Below are 18,545 nucleotides of genomic sequence, written 5' to 3' on the forward strand. Positions count from 1 at the left end.
ATTCGAACCCACGCCCTCATACGAGGAACAGAATTCACAGATTCACATCGTGAACGAAGGGAGCTAAGCCCCTTGAGTCTGGCGCCTTAGACCGCTCGGCCATCCTGACTTGATGTTGTGTAACTTGGACGTTTTAAAATTACATCTCTTCCAGTTATTTTCATAAAACATATCGTGTCAGAAGTGGGATTCGAACCCACGCCCTCATACGAGACCCAGAATAACACAGATTCACATCGTGAACGAAGGAAGCTAAGCCCCTTGAGCCTGGCGCCTTAGACCGCTCGGCCATCCTGACGTGATTTTGTGTAATTTGGACGTTTTAAAATTACATTTCTTCCCGTTATTTTCATAAAACCTATCGTGTCAGAAGTGGGATTCGAACCCACGCCCTCATACGAGGAACAGAATTCACAGATTCACATCGTGAACGAAGGGAGCTAAGCCCCTTGAGTCTGGCGCCTTAGACCGCTCGGCCATCCTGACTTGATGTTGTGTAACTTGGACGTTTTAAAATTACATCTCTTCCAGTTATTTTCATATAACATATCGTGTCAGAAGTGGGATTCGAACCCACGCCCTCATACGAGGCCCAGAATAACACAGATTCACATCGTGAACGAAGGAAGCTAAGCCCCTTGAGTCTTGCGCCTTAGACCGCTCGGCCATCCTGACGTGATTTTGTGTAATTTGGACGTTTTAAAATTACATCTCTTCCCGTTATTTTCATAAAACATATCGTGTCAGAAGTGGGATTCGAACCCACTCTCTCATACGAGGCCCAGCATACACAGATTGACATCGTGAACCAATGAAACTAAGAACCCTTGAATCTGTAGCCTTAGACCGCTCGGCAATCCTGACATGGTTTTGTGTAATTTGGACGTTTTAAAATTACATCTCTTCCAGTTATTTTCATAAAACATATCGTGTCAGAAGTGGGACTCGAACCCACGCCCTCATACGAGGCCCAGAACACACAGATTGACATCGTGAACCAATGAAACTAAGAACCCTTGAATCTGTAGCCTTAGACAGCTCGGCAATCCTGACATGGTTTTGTGTAATTTGGAGTTTTAAAATTACATCTCTTCCAGTTATTTTCATAAAACATATCGTGTCAGAAGTGGGATTCGAACCCACGCCCTCATACGAGGACCAGAATTCACAGATTCACATCGTGAACGAAGGAAGCTAAGCCCCTTGAGTCTGGCGCCTTAGACCGCTCGGCCATCCTGACGTGATGTTGTGTAACTTGGACGTTTTAAAATTACATCTCTTCCAGTTATTTTCAAAAAACATATCGTGTCAGAAGTGGGATTCGAACCCACGCCCTCATACGAGGCCCAGAATAACACAGTTTCACATCGTGAACGAAGGAAGCTAAGCCCCTTGAGCCTGGCGCCTTAGACCGCTCGGCAATCCTGACATGGTTTTGTGCAATTTGGACGTTTTAAAATTACATCTCTTCCAGTTATTTTCATAAAACATATCGTGTCAGAAGTGGGATTCGAACCCACGCCCTCATACGAGGCCCAGAATAACACAGATTCACATCGTGAACGAAGGAAGCTAAGCCCCTTGAGCCTGGCGCCTTAGACCGCTCGGCCATCCTGACGTGATTTTGTGTAATTTGGACGTTTTAAAATTACATTTCTTCCCGTTATTTTCATAAAACATATCGTGTCAGAAGTGGGATTCGAACCCACTCTCTCATACGAGGCCCAGCATACACAGATTGACATCGTGAACCAATGAAACTAAGAACCCTTGAATCTGTAGCCTTACACCGCTCGGCAATCCTGACATGGTTTTGTGTAATTTGGACGTTTTAAAATTACATCTCTTCCAGTTATTTTCATTTAACATATCGTGTCAGAAGTGGGATTCGAACCCACGCCCTCATACGAGGCCCAGAACACACAGATTGACATCGTGAACCAATGAAACTAAGAACCCTTGAGTCTGTCGCCTTAGACCGCTCAGTCATCCTGACGTGATTTAGTGTAATTTGGACGTTTTAAAATTACATCTCTTCCAGTTATTTTCATATAACATATCGTGTCAGAAGTGGGATTCGAAGCCACGCCCTCATACGAGGCCCAGAATAACACAGATTCACATCGTGAACGAAGGAAGCTAAGCCCCTTGAGTCTTGCGCCTTAGACCGCTCGGCCATCCTGACGTGATTTTGTGTAATTTGGACGTTTTAAAATTACATCTCTTCCCGTTATTTTCATAAAACATATCGTGTCAGAAGTGGGATTCGAACCCACTCTCTCATACGAGGCCCAGCATACACAGATTGACATCGTGAACCAATGAAACTAAGAACCCTTGAATCTGTAGCCTTAGACCGCTCGGCAATCCTGACATGGTTTTGTGTAATTTGGACGTTTTAAAATTACATCTCTTCCAGTTATTTTCATAAAACATATCGTGTCAGAAGTGGGATTCGAACCCACGCCCTCATACGAGGCCCAGAACACACAGATTGACATCGTGAACCAATGAAACTAAGAACCCTTGAATCTGTAGCCTTAGACAGCTCGGCAATCCTGACATGGTTTTGTGTAATTTGGAGTTTTAAAATTACATCTCTTCCAGTTATTTTCATAAAACATATCGTGTCAGAAGTGGGATTCGAACCCACGCCCTCATACGAGGACCAGAATTCACAGATTCACATCGTGAACGAAGGAAGCTAAGCCCCTTGAGTCTGGCGCCTTAGACCGCTCGGCCATCCTGACGTGATGTTGTGTAACTTGAACGTTTTAAAATTACATCTCTTCCAGTTATTTTCAAAAAACATATCGTGTCAGAAGTGGGATTCGAACCCACGCCCTCATACGAGGCCCAGAATAACACAGTTTCACATCGTGAACGAAGGAAGCTAAGCCCCTTGAGCCTGGCGCCTTAGACCGCTCGGCAATCCTGACATGGTTTTGTGCAATTTGGACGTTTTAAAATTACATCTCTTCCAGTTATTTTCATAAAACATATCGTGTCAGAAGTGGGATTCGAACCCACGCCCTCATACGAGGCCCAGAATAACACAGATTCACATCGTGAACGAAGGAAGCTAAGCCCCTTGAGCCTGGCGCCTTAGACCGCTCGGCCATCCTGACGTGATTTTGTGTAATTTGGACGTTTTAAAATTACATTTCTTCCCGTTATTTTCATAAAACATATCGTGTCAGAAGTGGGATTCGAACCCACTCTCTCATACGAGGCCCAGCATACACAGATTGACATCGTGAACCAATGAAACTAAGAACCCTTGAATCTGTAGCCTTACACCGCTCGGCAATCCTGACATGGTTTTGTGTAATTTGGACGTTTTAAAATTACATCTCTTCCAGTTATTTTCATTTAACATATCGTGTCAGAAGTGGGATTCGAACCCACGCCCTCATACGAGGCCCAGAACACACAGATTGACATCGTGAACCAATGAAACTAAGAACCCTTGAGTCTGTCGCCTTAGACCGCTCAGTCATCCTGACGTGATTTAGTTTAATTTGGACGTTTTAAAATTACATCTCTTCCAGTTATTTTCATATAACATATCGTGTCAGAAGTGGGATTCGAACCCACGCCCTCATACGAGGCCCAGAATAACACAGATTCACATCGTGAACGAAGGAAGCTAAGCCCCTTGAGTCTTGCGCCTTAGACCGCTCGGCCATCCTGACGTGATTTTGTGTAATTTGGACGTTTTAAAATTACATCTCTTCCCGTTATTTTCATAAAACATATCGTGTCAGAAGTGGGATTCGAACCCACTCTCTCATACGAGGCCCAGCATACACAGATTGACATCGTGAACCAATGAAACTAAGAACCCTTGAATCTGTAGCCTTAGACCGCTCGGCAATCCTGACATGGTTTTGTGTAATTTGGACGTTTTAAAATTACATCTCTTCCAGTTATTTTCATAAAACATATCGTGTCAGAAGTGGGATTCGAACCCACGCCCTCATACGAGGCCCAGAACACACAGATTGACATCGTGAACCAATGAAACTAAGAACTCTTGAGTCTGTCGCCTTAGACCGCTCAGTCATCCTGACGTGGTTTAGTGTAATTTGGACGTTTTAAAATTACATCTCTTCCAGTTATTTTCATATAACATATCGTGTCAGAAGTGGAATTCGAACCCACTCTCTCAAACGAGGACCAGAATACACAGATTCACATCGTGACCCAATGAAACTAAGAACCCTTGAATCTGTAGCCTTAGACAGCTCGGCAATCCTGACATGGTTTTGTGTAATTTGGACGTTTTAAAATTACATCTCTTCCAGTTATTTTCATAAAACATATCGTGTCAGAAGTGGGATTCGAAGCCACGCCCTCATACGAGGCCCAGAATAACACAGATTCACATCGTGAACGAAGGAAGCTAAGCCCCTTGAGTCTTGCGCCTTAGAGCGCTCGGCCATCCTGACGTGAATTGTGTAATTTGGAGTGTTAAAATTACATCTCTTCCAGTTATTTTCATAAAACATATCGTGTCAGAAGTGGGATTCGAACCCACGCCCTCATACGAGGACCAGAATTCACAGATTCACATCGTGAACGAAGGAAGCTAAGCCCCTTGAGTCTGGCGCCTTAGACCGCTCGGCCATCCTGACGTGATGTTGTGTAACTTGGACGTTTTAAAATTACATCTCTTCCAGTTATTTTCAAAAAACATATCGTGTCAGAAGTGGGATTCGAATCCACGCCCTCATACGAGGCCCAGAATAACACAGTTTCACATCGTGAACGAAGGAAGCTAAGCCCCTTGAGCCTGGCGCCTTAAACCGCTCGGCAATCCTGACATGGTTTTGTGTAATTTGGACGTTTTAAAATTACATCTCTTCCAGTTATTTTCATTTAACATATCGTGTCAGAAGTGGGATTCGAACCCACGCCCTCATACGAGGCCCAGAACACACAGATTCACATCGTGAACCAATGAAACTAAGAACCCTTGAGTCTGTCGCCTTAGACCGCTCAGTCATCCTGACGTGATTTAGTTTAATTTGGACGTTTTAAAATTACATCTCTTCCAGTTATTTTCATATAACATATCGTGTCAGAAGTGGGATTCGAACCCACGCCCTCATACGAGGCCCAGAATAACACAGATTCACATCGTGAACGAAGGAAGCTAAGCCCCTTGAGTCTTGCGCCTTAGACCGCTCGGCCATCCTGACGTGATTTTGTGTAATTTGGACGTTTTAAAATTACATCTCTTCCCGTTATTTTCATAAAACATATCGTGTCAGAAGTGGGATTCGAACCCACTCTCTCATACGAGGCCCAGCATACACAGATTGACATCGTGAACCAATGAAACTAAGAACCCTTGAATCTGTAGCCTTAGACCGCTCGGCAATCCTGACATGGTTTTGTGTAATTTGGACGTTTTAAAATTACATCTCTTCCAGTTATTTTCATAAAACATATCGTGTCAGAAGTGGGATTCGAACCCACGCCCTCATACGAGGACCAGAATTCACAGATTCACATCGTGAACGAAGGAAGCTAAGCCCCTTGAGTCTGGCGCCTTAGACCGCTCGGCCATCCTGACGTGATGTTGTGTAACTTGAACGTTTTAAAATTACATCTCTTCCAGTTATTTTCAAAAAACATATCGTGTCAGAAGTGGGATTCGAACCCACGCCCTCATACGAGGCCCAGAATAACACAGTTTCACATCGTGAACGAAGGAAGCTAAGCCCCTTGAGCCTGGCGCCTTAGACCGCTCGGCAATCCTGACATGGTTTTGTGCAATTTGGACGTTTTAAAATTACATCTCTTCCAGTTATTTTCATAAAACATATCGTGTCAGAAGTGGGATTCGAACCCACGCCCTCATACGAGGCCCAGAATAACACAGATTCACATCGTGAACGAAGGAAGCTAAGCCCCTTGAGCCTGGCGCCTTAGACCGCTCGGCAATCCTGACATGGTTTTGTGCAATTTGGACGTTTTAAAATTACATCTCTTCCAGTTATTTTCATAAAACATATCGTGTCAGAAGTGGGATTCGAACCCACGCCCTCATACGAGGCCCAGAATAACACAGATTCACATCGTGAACGAAGGAAGCTAAGCCCCTTGAGCCTGGCGCCTTAGACCGCTCGGCCATCCTGACGTGATTTTGTGTAATTTGGACGTTTTAAAATTACATTTCTTCCCGTTATTTTCATAAAACATATCGTGTCAGAAGTGGGATTCGAACCCACTCTCTCATACGAGGCCCAGCATACACAGATTGACATCGTGAACCAATGAAACTAAGAACCCTTGAATCTGTAGCCTTACACCGCTCGGCAATCCTGACATGGTTTTGTGTAATTTGGACGTTTTAAAATTACATCTCTTCCAGTTATTTTCATTTAACATATCGTGTCAGAAGTGGGATTCGAACCCACGCCCTCATACGAGGCCCAGAACACACAGATTCACATCGTGAACCAATGAAACTAAGAACCCTTGAGTCTGTCGCCTTAGACCGCTCAGTCATCCTGACGTGATTTAGTTTAATTTGGACGTTTTAAAATTACATCTCTTCCAGTTATTTTCATATAACATATCGTGTCAGAAGTGGGATTCGAACCCACGCCCTCATACGAGGCCCAGAATAACACAGATTCACATCGTGAACGAAGGAAGCTAAGCCCCTTGAGTCTTGCGCCTTAGACCGCTCGGCCATCCTGACGTGATTTTGTGTAATTTGGACGTTTTAAAATTACATCTCTTCCCGTTATTTTCATAAAACATATCGTGTCAGAAGTGGGATTCGAACCCACTCTCTCATACGAGGCCCAGCATACACAGATTGACATCGTGAACCAATGAAACTAAGAACCCTTGAATCTGTAGCCTTAGACCGCTCGGCAATCCTGACATGGTTTTGTGTAATTTGGACGTTTTAAAATTACATCTCTTCCAGTTATTTTCATAAAACATATCGTGTCAGAAGTGGGATTCGAACCCACGCCCTCATACGAGGACCAGAATTCACAGATTCACATCGTGAACGAAGGAAGCTAAGCCCCTTGAGTCTGGCGCCTTAGACCGCTCGGCCATCCTGACGTGATGTTGTGTAACTTGAACGTTTTAAAATTACATCTCTTCCAGTTATTTTCAAAAAACATATCGTGTCAGAAGTGGGATTCGAACCCACGCCCTCATACGAGGCCCAGAATAACACAGTTTCACATCGTGAACGAAGGAAGCTAAGCCCCTTGAGCCTGGCGCCTTAGACCGCTCGGCAATCCTGACATGGTTTTGTGCAATTTGGACGTTTTAAAATTACATCTCTTCCAGTTATTTTCATAAAACATATCGTGTCAGAAGTGGGATTCGAACCCACGCCCTCATACGAGGCCCAGAATAACACAGATTCACATCGTGAACGAAGGAAGCTAAGCCCCTTGAGCCTGGCGCCTTAGACCGCTCGGCAATCCTGACATGGTTTTGTGCAATTTGGACGTTTTAAAATTACATCTCTTCCAGTTATTTTCATAAAACATATCGTGTCAGAAGTGGGATTCGAACCCACGCCCTCATACGAGGCCCAGAATAACACAGATTCACATCGTGAACGAAGGAAGCTAAGCCCCTTGAGCCTGGCGCCTTAGACCGCTCGGCCATCCTGACGTGATTTTGTGTAATTTGGACGTTTTAAAATTACATTTCTTCCCGTTATTTTCATAAAACATATCGTGTCAGAAGTGGGATTCGAACCCACTCTCTCATACGAGGCCCAGCATACACAGATTGACATCGTGAACCAATGAAACTAAGAACCCTTGAATCTGTAGCCTTACACCGCTCGGCAATCCTGACATGGTTTTGTGTAATTTGGACGTTTTAAAATTACATCTCTTCCAGTTATTTTCATTTAACATATCGTGTCAGAAGTGGGATTCGAACCCACGCCCTCATACGAGGCCCAGAATAACACAGATTGACATCGTGAACCAATGAAACTAAGAACTCTTGAGTCTGTCGCCTTAGACCGCTCAGTCATCCTGACGTGGTTTAGTGTAATTTGGACGTTTTAAAATTACATCTCTTCCAGTTATTTTCATAAAACATATCGTGTCAGAAGTGGGATTCGAAGCCACGCCCTCATACGAGGCCCAGAATAACACAGATTCACATCGTGAACGAAGGAAGCTAAGCCCCTTGAGTCTTGCGCCTTAGAGCGCTCGGCCATCCTGACGTGAATTGTGTAATTTGGAGTGTTAAAATTACATCTCTTCCAGTTATTTTCATAAAACATATCGTGTCAGAAGTGGGATTCGAACCCACGCCCTCATACGAGGACCAGAATTCACAGATTCACATCGTGAACGAAGGAAGCTAAGCCCCTTGAGTCTGGCGCCTTAGACCGCTCGGCCATCCTGACGTGATGTTGTGTAACTTGGACGTTTTAAAATTACATCTCTTCCAGTTATTTTCAAAAAACATATCGTGTCAGAAGTGGGATTCGAATCCACGCCCTCATACGAGGCCCAGAATAACACAGTTTCACATCGTGAACGAAGGAAGCTAAGCCCCTTGAGCCTGGCGCCTTAAACCGCTCGGCAATCCTGACATGGTTTTGTGTAATTTGGACGTTTTAAAATTACATCTCTTCCAGTTATTTTCATTTAACATATCGTGTCAGAAGTGGGATTCGAACCCACGCCCTCATACGAGGCCCAGAACACACAGATTCACATCGTGAACCAATGAAACTAAGAACCCTTGAGTCTGTCGCCTTAGACCGCTCAGTCATCCTGACGTGATTTAGTTTAATTTGGACGTTTTAAAATTACATCTCTTCCAGTTATTTTCATATAACATATCGTGTCAGAAGTGGGATTCGAACCCACGCCCTCATACGAGGCCCAGAATAACACAGATTCACATCGTGAACGAAGGAAGCTAAGCCCCTTGAGTCTTGCGCCTTAGACCGCTCGGCCATCCTGACGTGATTTTGTGTAATTTGGACGTTTTAAAATTACATCTCTTCCCGTTATTTTCATAAAACATATCGTGTCAGAAGTGGGATTCGAACCCACTCTCTCATACGAGGCCCAGCATACACAGATTGACATCGTGAACCAATGAAACTAAGAACCCTTGAATCTGTAGCCTTAGACCGCTCGGCAATCCTGACATGGTTTTGTGTAATTTGGACGTTTTAAAATTACATCTCTTCCAGTTATTTTCATAAAACATATCGTGTCAGAAGTGGGATTCGAACCCACGCCCTCATACGAGGACCAGAATTCACAGATTCACATCGTGAACGAAGGAAGCTAAGCCCCTTGAGTGTGGCGCCTTAGACCGCTCGGCCATCCTGACGTGATGTTGTGTAACTTGAACGTTTTAAAATTACATCTCTTCCAGTTATTTTCAAAAAACATATCGTGTCAGAAGTGGGATTCGAACCCACGCCCTCATACGAGGCCCAGAATAACACAGTTTCACATCGTGAACGAAGGAAGCTAAGCCCCTTGAGCCTGGCGCCTTAGACCGCTCGGCAATCCTGACATGGTTTTGTGCAATTTGGACGTTTTAAAATTACATCTCTTCCAGTTATTTTCATAAAACATATCGTGTCAGAAGTGGGATTCGAACCCACGCCCTCATACGAGGCCCAGAATAACACAGATTCACATCGTGAACGAAGGAAGCTAAGCCCCTTGAGCCTGGCGCCTTAGACCGCTCGGCAATCCTGACATGGTTTTGTGCAATTTGGACGTTTTAAAATTACATCTCTTCCAGTTATTTTCATAAAACATATCGTGTCAGAAGTGGGATTCGAACCCACGCCCTCATACGAGGCCCAGAATAACACAGATTCACATCGTGAACGAAGGAAGCTAAGCCCCTTGAGCCTGGCGCCTTAGACCGCTCGGCCATCCTGACGTGATTTTGTGTAATTTGGACGTTTTAAAATTACATTTCTTCCCGTTATTTTCATAAAACATATCGTGTCAGAAGTGGGATTCGAACCCACTCTCTCATACGAGGCCCAGCATACACAGATTGACATCGTGAACCAATGAAACTAAGAACCCTTGAATCTGTAGCCTTACACCGCTCGGCAATCCTGACATGGTTTTGTGTAATTTGGACGTTTTAAAATTACATCTCTTCCAGTTATTTTCATTTAACATATCGTGTCAGAAGTGGGATTCGAACCCACGCCCTCATACGAGGCCCAGAATAACACAGATTGACATCGTGAACCAATGAAACTAAGAACTCTTGAGTCTGTCGCCTTAGACCGCTCAGTCATCCTGACGTGGTTTAGTGTAATTTGGACGTTTTAAAATTACATCTCTTCCAGTTATTTTCATAAAACATATCGTGTCAGAAGTGGGATTCGAAGCCACGCCCTCATACGAGGCCCAGAATAACACAGATTCACATCGTGAACGAAGGAAGCTAAGCCCCTTGAGTCTTGCGCCTTAGAGCGCTCGGCCATCCTGACGTGAATTGTGTAATTTGGAGTGTTAAAATTACATCTCTTCCAGTTATTTTCATAAAACATATCGTGTCAGAAGTGGGATTCGAACCCACGCCCTCATACGAGGACCAGAATTCACAGATTCACATCGTGAACGAAGGAAGCTAAGCCCCTTGAGTCTGGCGCCTTAGACCGCTCGGCCATCCTGACGTGATGTTGTGTAACTTGGACGTTTTAAAATTACATCTCTTCCAGTTATTTTCAAAAAACATATCGTGTCAGAAGTGGGATTCGAACACACGCCCTCATACGAGGCCCAGAATAACACAGTTTCACATCGTGAACGAAGGAAGCTAAGCCCCTTGAGCCTGGCGCCTTAAACCGCTCGGCAATCCTGACATGGTTTTGTGTAATTTGGACGTTTTAAAATTACATCTCTTCCAGTTATTTTCATTTAACATATCGTGTCAGAAGTGGGATTCGAACCCACGCCCTCATACGAGGCCCAGAACACACAGATTCACATCGTGAACCAATGAAACTAAGAACCCTTGAGTCTGTCGCCTTAGACCGCTCAGTCATCCTGACGTGATTTAGTTTAATTTGGACGTTTTAAAATTACATCTCTTCCAGTTATTTTCATATAACATATCGTGTCAGAAGTGGGATTCGAACCCACGCCCTCATACGAGGCCCAGAATAACACAGATTCACATCGTGAACGAAGGAAGCTAAGCCCCTTGAGTCTTGCGCCTTAGACCGCTCGGCCATCCTGACGTGATTTTGTGTAATTTGGACGTTTTAAAATTACATCTCTTCCCGTTATTTTCATAAAACATATCGTGTCAGAAGTGGCATTCGAACCCACTCTCTCATACGAGGCCCAGCATACACAGATTGACATCGTGAACCAATGAAACTAAGAACCCTTGAATCTGTAGCCTTAGACCGCTCGGCAATCCTGACATGGTTTTGTGTAATTTGGACGTTTTAAAATTACATCTCTTCCAGTTATTTTCATAAAACATATCGTGTCAGAAGTGGGATTCGAACCCACGCCCTCATACGAGGCCCAGAACACACAGATTGACATCGTGAACCAATGAAACTAAGAACTCTTGAGTCTGTCGCCTTAGACCGCTCAGTCATCCTGACGTGGTTTAGTGTAATTTGGACGTTTTAAAATTACATCTCTTCCAGTTATTTTCATATAACATATCGTGTCAGAAGTGGAATTCGAACCCACTCTCTCAAACGAGGACCAGAATACACAGATTCACATCGTGACCCAATGAAACTAAGAACCCTTGAATCTGTAGCCTTAGACAGCTCGGCAATCCTGACATGGTTTTGTGTAATTTGGACGTTTTAAAATTACATCTCTTCCAGTTATTTTCATAAAACATATCGTGTCAGAAGTGGGATTCGAAGCCACGCCCTCATACGAGGCCCAGAATAACACAGATTCACATCGTGAACGAAGGAAGCTAAGCCCCTTGAGTCTTGCGCCTTAGAGCGCTCGGCCATCCTGACGTGAATTGTGTAATTTGGAGTGTTAAAATTACATCTCTTCCAGTTATTTTCATAAAACATATCGTGTCAGAAGTGGGATTCGAACCCACGCCCTCATACGAGGACCAGAATTCACAGATTCACATCGTGAACGAAGGAAGCTAAGCCCCTTGAGTCTGGCGCCTTAGACCGCTCGGCCATCCTGACGTGATGTTGTGTAACTTGGACGTTTTAAAATTACATCTCTTCCAGTTATTTTCAAAAAACATATCGTGTCAGAAGTGGGATTCGAACCCACGCCCTCATACGAGGCCCAGAATAACACAGTTTCACATCGTGAACGAAGGAAGCTAAGCCCCTTGAGCCTGGCGCCTTAAACCGCTCGGCAATCCTGACATGCTTTTGTGCAATTTGGACGTTTTAAAATTACATCTCTTCCAGTTATTTTCATAAAACATATCGTGTCAGAAGTGGGATTCGACCCCACTCTCTCAAACGAGGACCAGAATACACAGATTCACATCGTGAACCAATGAAACTAAGAACCCTTGAGTCTGTCGCCTTAGACCGCTCGGTCATCCTGACGTGGTTTAGTGTAATTTGGACGTTTTAAAATTACATCTCTTCCAATTATTTTCATAAAACATATCGTGTCAGAAGTGGGATTCGAACCCACGCCATCATACGAGGCCCAGAATTCACAGATTCACATCGTGAACGAAGGAAGCTAAGCCCCTTAATCTGGCGCCTTAGACCGCTCGGCCATCCTGACGTGATGTTGTGTAATTTGGACGTTTTAAAATTACATCTCTTCCAGTTATTTTCATATAACATATCGTGTCAGAAGTGGAATTCGAACCCACTCTCTCAAACGAGGACCAGAATACACAGATTCACATCGTGAACCAATGAAACTAAGAACCCTTGAGTCTGTCGCCTTAGACCGCTCGGTCATCCTGACGTGGTTTAGTGTAATTTGGACGTTTTAAAATTACATCTCTTCCAGTTATTTTCATAAAACATATCGTGTCAGAAGTGGGATTCGAACCCACGCCCTCATACGAGGACCAGAATTCACAGATTCACATCGTGAACGAAGGAAACTAAGCCCCTTGAGTCTGGCGCCTTAGACCGCTCGGCCATCCTGACGTGATGTTGTGTAATTTGGACGTTTTAAAATTACATCTCTTCCAGTTATTTTCATATAACATATCGTGTCAGAAGTGGAATTCGAACCCACTCTCTCAAACGAGGCCCAGAATACACAGATTCACATCGTGAACCAATGAAACTAAGAACCCTTGAGTCTGTCGCCTTAGACCGCTCGGTCATCCTGACGTGGTTTAGTGTAATTTGGACGTTTTAAAATTACATCTCTTCCAGTTATTTTCATAAAACATATCGTGTCAGAAGTGGGATTCGAACCCACGCCATCATACGTGGACCAGAATTCACAGATTCACATCGTGAACGAAGGAAGCTAAGCCCCTTAATCTGGCGCCTTAGACCGCTCGGCCATCCTGACGTGATGTTGTGTAATTTGGACGTTTTAAAATTACATCTCTTCCAGTTATTTTCATATAACATATCGTGTCAGAAGTGGAATTCGAACCCACTCTCTCAAACGAGGACCAGAATACACAGATTCACATCGTGAACCAATGAAACTAAGAACCCTTGAGTCTGTCGCCTTAGACCGCTCGGTCATCCTGACGTGGTTTAGTGTAATTTGGACGTTTTAAAATTACATCTCTTCCAGTTATTTTCATAAAACATATCGTGTCAGAAGTGGGATTCGAACCCACGCCCTCATACGAGGACCAGAATTCACAGATTCACATCGTGAACGAAGGAAGCTAAGCCCCTTGAGTCTGGCGCCTTAGAGCGCTCGGCCATCCTGACGTGATGTTGTGTAATTTGGACGTTTTGAAATTACATCTCTTCCAGTTATTTTCATATAACATATCGTGTCAGAAGTGGAATTCGAACCCACTCTCTCAAACGAGGACCAGAATACACAGATTCACATCGTGAACCAATGAAACTAAGAACCCTTGAGTCTGTCGCCTTAGACCGCTCGGTCATCCTGACGTGAATTGTGTAATTTGGAGTTTTAAAATTACATCTCTTCCAGTTATTTTCATAAAACATATCGTGTCAGAAGTGGGATTCGAACCCACGCCCTCATACGAGGAACAGAATTCACAGATTCACATCGTGAACGAAGGGAGCTAAGCCCCTTGAGTCTGGCGCCTTAGACCGCTCGGCCATCCTGACTTGATGTTGTGTAACTTGGACGTTTTAAAATTACATCTCTTCCAGTTATTTTCATAAAACATATCGTGTCAGAAGTGGGATTCGAACCCACGCCCTCATACGAGACCCAGAATAACACAGATTCACATCGTGAACGAAGGAAGCTAAGCCCCTTGAGCCTGGCGCCTTAGACCGCTCGGCCATCCTGACGTGATTTTGTGTAATTTGGACGTTTTAAAATTACATTTCTTCCCGTTATTTTCATAAAACATATCGTGTCAGAAGTGGGATTCGAACCCACTCTCTCATACGAGGCCCAGCATACACAGATTGACATCGTGAACCAATGAAACTAAGAACCCTTGAATCTGTAGCCTTACACCGCTCGGCAATCCTGACATGGTTTTGTGTAATTTGGACGTTTTAAAATTACATCTCTTCCAGTTATTTTCATTTAACATATCGTGTCAGAAGTGGGATTCGAACCCACGCCCTCATACGAGGCCCAGAACACACAGATTGACATCGTGAACCAAGGAAGCTAAGCCCCTTGAGCCTGGCGCCTTAAACCGCTCGGCAATCCTGACATGCTTTTGTGCAATTTGGACGTTTTAAAATTACATCTCTTCCAGTTATTTTCATAAAACATATCGTGTCAGAAGTGGGATTCGACCCCACTCTCTCAAACGAGGACCAGAATACACAGATTCACATCGTGAACCAATGAAACTAAGAACCCTTGAGTCTGTCGCCTTAGACCGCTCGGTCATCCTGACGTGGTTTAGTGTAATTTGGACGTTTTAAAATTACATCTCTTCCAATTATTTTCATAAAACATATCGTGTCAGAAGTGGGATTCGAACCCACGCCATCATACGAGGCCCAGAATTCACAGATTCACATCGTGAACGAAGGAAGCTAAGCCCCTTAATCTGGCGCCTTAGACCGCTCGGCCATCCTGACGTGATGTTGTGTAATTTGGACGTTTTAAAATTACATCTCTTCCAGTTATTTTCATATAACATATCGTGTCAGAAGTGGAATTCGAACCCACTCTCTCAAACGAGGACCAGAATACACAGATTCACATCGTGAACCAATGAAACTAAGAACCCTTGAGTCTGTCGCCTTAGACCGCTCGGTCATCCTGACGTGGTTTAGTGTAATTTGGACGTTTTAAAATTACATCTCTTCCAGTTATTTTCATAAAACATATCGTGTCAGAAGTGGGATTCGAACCCACGCCCTCATACGAGGACCAGAATTCACAGATTCACATCGTGAACGAAGGAAACTAAGCCCCTTGAGTCTGGCGCCTTAGACCGCTCGGCCATCCTGACGTGATGTTGTGTAATTTGGACGTTTTAAAATTACATCTCTTCCAGTTATTTTCATATAACATATCGTGTCAGAAGTGGAATTCGAACCCACTCTCTCAAACGAGGCCCAGAATACACAGATTCACATCGTGAACCAATGAAACTAAGAACCCTTGAGTCTGTCGCCTTAGACCGCTCGGTCATCCTGACGTGGTTTAGTGTAATTTGGACGTTTTAAAATTACATCTCTTCCAGTTATTTTCATAAAACATATCGTGTCAGAAGTGGGATTCGAACCCACGCCATCATACGTGGACCAGAATTCACAGATTCACATCGTGAACGAAGGAAGCTAAGCCCCTTAATCTGGCGCCTTAGACCGCTCGGCCATCCTGACGTGATGTTGTGTAATTTGGACGTTTTAAAATTACATCTCTTCCAGTTATTTTCATATAACATATCGTGTCAGAAGTGGAATTCGAACCCACTCTCTCAAACGAGGACCAGAATACACAGATTCACATCGTGAACCAATGAAACTAAGAACCCTTGAGTCTGTCGCCTTAGACCGCTCGGTCATCCTGACGTGGTTTAGTGTAATTTGGACGTTTTAAAATTACATCTCTTCCAGTTATTTTCATAAAACATATCGTGTCAGAAGTGGGATTCGAACCCACGCCCTCATACGAGGACCAGAATTCACAGATTCACATCGTGAACGAAGGAAGCTAAGCCCCTTGAGTCTGGCGCCTTAGAGCGCTCGGCCATCCTGACGTGATGTTGTGTAATTTGGACGTTTTGAAATTACATCTCTTCCAGTTATTTTCATATAACATATCGTGTCAGAAGTGGAATTCGAACCCACTCTCTCAAACGAGGACCAGAATACACAGATTCACATCGTGAACCAATGAAACTAAGAACCCTTGAGTCTGTCGCCTTAGACCGCTCGGTCATCCTGACGTGAATTGTGTAATTTGGAGTTTTAAAATTACATCTCTTCCAGTTATTTTCATAAAACATATCGTGTCAGAAGTGGGATTCGAACCCACGCCCTCATACGAGGAACAGAATTCACAGATTCACATCGTGAACGAAGGGAGCTAAGCCCCTTGAGTCTGGCGCCTTAGACCGCTCGGCCATCCTGACTTGATGTTGTGTAACTTGGACGTTTTAAAATTACATCTCTTCCAGTTATTTTCATAAAACATATCGTGTCAGAAGTGGGATTCGAACCCACGCCCTCATACGAGACCCAGAATAACACAGATTCACATCGTGAACGAAGGAAGCTAAGCCCCTTGAGCCTGGCGCCTTAGACCGCTCGGCCATCCTGACGTGATTTTGTGTAATTTGGACGTTTTAAAATTACATTTCTTCCCGTTATTTTCATAAAACATATCGTGTCAGAAGTGGGATTCGAACCCACTCTCTCATACGAGGCCCAGCATACACAGATTGACATCGTGAACCAATGAAACTAAGAACCCTTGAATCTGTAGCCTTACACCGCTCGGCAATCCTGACATGGTTTTGTGTAATTTGGACGTTTTAAAATTACATCTCTTCCAGTTATTTTCATTTAACATATCGTGTCAGAAGTGGGATTCGAACCCACGCCCTCATACGAGGCCCAGAACACACAGATTGACATCGTGAACCAATGAAACTAAGAACCCTTGAGTCTGTCGCCTTAGACCGCTCAGTCATCCTGACGTGATTTAGTTTAATTTGGACGTTTTAAAATTACATCTCTTCCAGTTATTTTCATATAACATATCGTGTCAGAAGTGGGATTCGAACCCACGCCCTCATACGAGGCCCAGAATAACACAGATTCACATCGTGAACGAAGGAAGCTAAGCCCCTTGAGTCTTGCGCCTTAGACCGCTCGGCCATCCTGACGTGATTTTGTGTAATTTGGACGTTTTAAAATTACATCTCTTCCCGTTATTTTCATAAAACATATCGTGTCAGAAGTGGGATTCGAACCCACTCTCTCATACGAGGCCCAGCATACACAGATTGACATCGTGAACCAATGAAACTAAGAACCCTTGAATCTGTAGCCTTAGACCGCTCGGCAATCCTGACATGGTTTTGTGTAATTTGGACGTTTTAAAATTACATCTCTTCCAGTTATTTTCATAAAACATATCGTGTCAGAAGTGGGATTCGAACCCACGCCCTCATACGAGGCCCAGAACACACAGATTGACATCGTGAACCAATGAAACTAAGAACCCTTGAGTCTGTCGCCTTAGACCGCTCAGTCATCCTGACGTGGTTTAGTGTAATTTGGACGTTTTAAAATTACATCTCTTCCAGTTATTTTCATATAACATATCGTGTCAGAAGTGGAATTCGAACCCACTCTCTCAAACGAGGACCAGAATACACAGATTCACATCGTGACCCAATGAAACTAAGAACCCTTGAATCTGTAGCCTTAGACAGCTCGGCAATCCTGACATGGTTTTGTGTAATTTGGACGTTTTAAAATTACATCTCTTCCAGTTATTTTCATAAAACATATCGTGTCAGAAGTGGAATTCGAACCCACTCTCTCAAACGAGGACCAGAATACACAGATTCACATCGTGAACCAATGAAACTAAGAACCCTTGAGTCTGTCGCCTTAGACCGCTCGGTCATCCTGACGTGAATTGTGTAATTTGGAGTTTTAAAATTACATCTCTTCCAGTTATTTTCATAAAACATATCGTGTCAGAAGTGGGATTCGAACCCACGCCCTCATACGAGGAACAGAATTCACAGATTCACATCGTGAACGAAGGGAGCTAAGCCCCTTGAGTCTGGCGCCTTAGACCGCTCGGCCATCCTGACTTGATGTTGTGTAACTTGGACGTTTTAAAATTACATCTCTTCCAGTTATTTTCATAAAACATATCGTGTCAGAAGTGGGATTCGAACCCACGCCCTCATACGAGACCCAGAATAACACAGATTCACATCGTGAACGAAGGAAG

At 43.9% G+C, this 18,545-nt stretch overlaps 14 non-coding genes across 14 annotated transcripts; all 14 read right to left on the minus strand.

Annotated features, from left to right (window-relative positions):
- Positions 1 to 1,118: 1,118 nt before the first annotated feature.
- On the minus strand, positions 1,119 to 1,240 carry TRNAL-CAA (transfer RNA leucine (anticodon CAA)). Its single transcript has 2 exons — positions 1,203 to 1,240; positions 1,119 to 1,164 (listed from the first exon to the last, which is right to left on the minus strand). It is a non-coding gene; the product is annotated as a tRNA-Leu (tRNA).
- Positions 1,241 to 2,628: 1,388 nt separating this feature from the next.
- TRNAL-CAA (transfer RNA leucine (anticodon CAA)) lies at positions 2,629 to 2,750 on the minus strand. The gene is made up of 2 exons: positions 2,713 to 2,750; positions 2,629 to 2,674 (listed from the first exon to the last, which is right to left on the minus strand). It is a non-coding gene; the product is annotated as a tRNA-Leu (tRNA).
- Positions 2,751 to 4,515: 1,765 nt separating this feature from the next.
- Positions 4,516 to 4,637, minus strand: TRNAL-CAA (transfer RNA leucine (anticodon CAA)). The gene is made up of 2 exons: positions 4,600 to 4,637; positions 4,516 to 4,561 (listed from the first exon to the last, which is right to left on the minus strand). It is a non-coding gene; the product is annotated as a tRNA-Leu (tRNA).
- An 822-nt stretch (positions 4,638 to 5,459) lies between these two features.
- TRNAL-CAA (transfer RNA leucine (anticodon CAA)) lies at positions 5,460 to 5,581 on the minus strand. The gene is made up of 2 exons: positions 5,544 to 5,581; positions 5,460 to 5,505 (listed from the first exon to the last, which is right to left on the minus strand). It is a non-coding gene; the product is annotated as a tRNA-Leu (tRNA).
- Positions 5,582 to 6,970: 1,389 nt separating this feature from the next.
- TRNAL-CAA (transfer RNA leucine (anticodon CAA)) lies at positions 6,971 to 7,092 on the minus strand. Its single transcript has 2 exons — positions 7,055 to 7,092; positions 6,971 to 7,016 (listed from the first exon to the last, which is right to left on the minus strand). It is a non-coding gene; the product is annotated as a tRNA-Leu (tRNA).
- A 1,199-nt stretch (positions 7,093 to 8,291) lies between these two features.
- Positions 8,292 to 8,413, minus strand: TRNAL-CAA (transfer RNA leucine (anticodon CAA)). The gene is made up of 2 exons: positions 8,376 to 8,413; positions 8,292 to 8,337 (listed from the first exon to the last, which is right to left on the minus strand). It is a non-coding gene; the product is annotated as a tRNA-Leu (tRNA).
- Positions 8,414 to 10,556: 2,143 nt separating this feature from the next.
- On the minus strand, positions 10,557 to 10,678 carry TRNAL-CAA (transfer RNA leucine (anticodon CAA)). The gene is made up of 2 exons: positions 10,641 to 10,678; positions 10,557 to 10,602 (listed from the first exon to the last, which is right to left on the minus strand). It is a non-coding gene; the product is annotated as a tRNA-Leu (tRNA).
- Positions 10,679 to 12,065: 1,387 nt separating this feature from the next.
- Positions 12,066 to 12,187, minus strand: TRNAL-CAA (transfer RNA leucine (anticodon CAA)). The gene is made up of 2 exons: positions 12,150 to 12,187; positions 12,066 to 12,111 (listed from the first exon to the last, which is right to left on the minus strand). It is a non-coding gene; the product is annotated as a tRNA-Leu (tRNA).
- A 444-nt stretch (positions 12,188 to 12,631) lies between these two features.
- Positions 12,632 to 12,752, minus strand: TRNAL-AAG (transfer RNA leucine (anticodon AAG)). Its single transcript has 2 exons — positions 12,715 to 12,752; positions 12,632 to 12,677 (listed from the first exon to the last, which is right to left on the minus strand). It is a non-coding gene; the product is annotated as a tRNA-Leu (tRNA).
- A 255-nt stretch (positions 12,753 to 13,007) lies between these two features.
- Positions 13,008 to 13,129, minus strand: TRNAL-CAA (transfer RNA leucine (anticodon CAA)). The gene is made up of 2 exons: positions 13,092 to 13,129; positions 13,008 to 13,053 (listed from the first exon to the last, which is right to left on the minus strand). It is a non-coding gene; the product is annotated as a tRNA-Leu (tRNA).
- Positions 13,130 to 13,384: 255 nt separating this feature from the next.
- On the minus strand, positions 13,385 to 13,505 carry TRNAL-AAG (transfer RNA leucine (anticodon AAG)). The gene is made up of 2 exons: positions 13,468 to 13,505; positions 13,385 to 13,430 (listed from the first exon to the last, which is right to left on the minus strand). It is a non-coding gene; the product is annotated as a tRNA-Leu (tRNA).
- A 1,573-nt stretch (positions 13,506 to 15,078) lies between these two features.
- TRNAL-AAG (transfer RNA leucine (anticodon AAG)) lies at positions 15,079 to 15,199 on the minus strand. The gene is made up of 2 exons: positions 15,162 to 15,199; positions 15,079 to 15,124 (listed from the first exon to the last, which is right to left on the minus strand). It is a non-coding gene; the product is annotated as a tRNA-Leu (tRNA).
- A 255-nt stretch (positions 15,200 to 15,454) lies between these two features.
- On the minus strand, positions 15,455 to 15,576 carry TRNAL-CAA (transfer RNA leucine (anticodon CAA)). Its single transcript has 2 exons — positions 15,539 to 15,576; positions 15,455 to 15,500 (listed from the first exon to the last, which is right to left on the minus strand). It is a non-coding gene; the product is annotated as a tRNA-Leu (tRNA).
- Positions 15,577 to 15,831: 255 nt separating this feature from the next.
- On the minus strand, positions 15,832 to 15,952 carry TRNAL-AAG (transfer RNA leucine (anticodon AAG)). Its single transcript has 2 exons — positions 15,915 to 15,952; positions 15,832 to 15,877 (listed from the first exon to the last, which is right to left on the minus strand). It is a non-coding gene; the product is annotated as a tRNA-Leu (tRNA).
- Positions 15,953 to 18,545: the final 2,593 nt, after the last annotated feature.

Source organism: Phalangium opilio, unplaced genomic scaffold (genome assembly GCF_054372755.1).
Source record: "Phalangium opilio isolate 3A_F unplaced genomic scaffold, DU_Popi_V2 ptg000039l_1, whole genome shotgun sequence".
NCBI classification, from domain to species: domain Eukaryota; kingdom Metazoa; phylum Arthropoda; class Arachnida; order Opiliones; family Phalangiidae; genus Phalangium; species Phalangium opilio.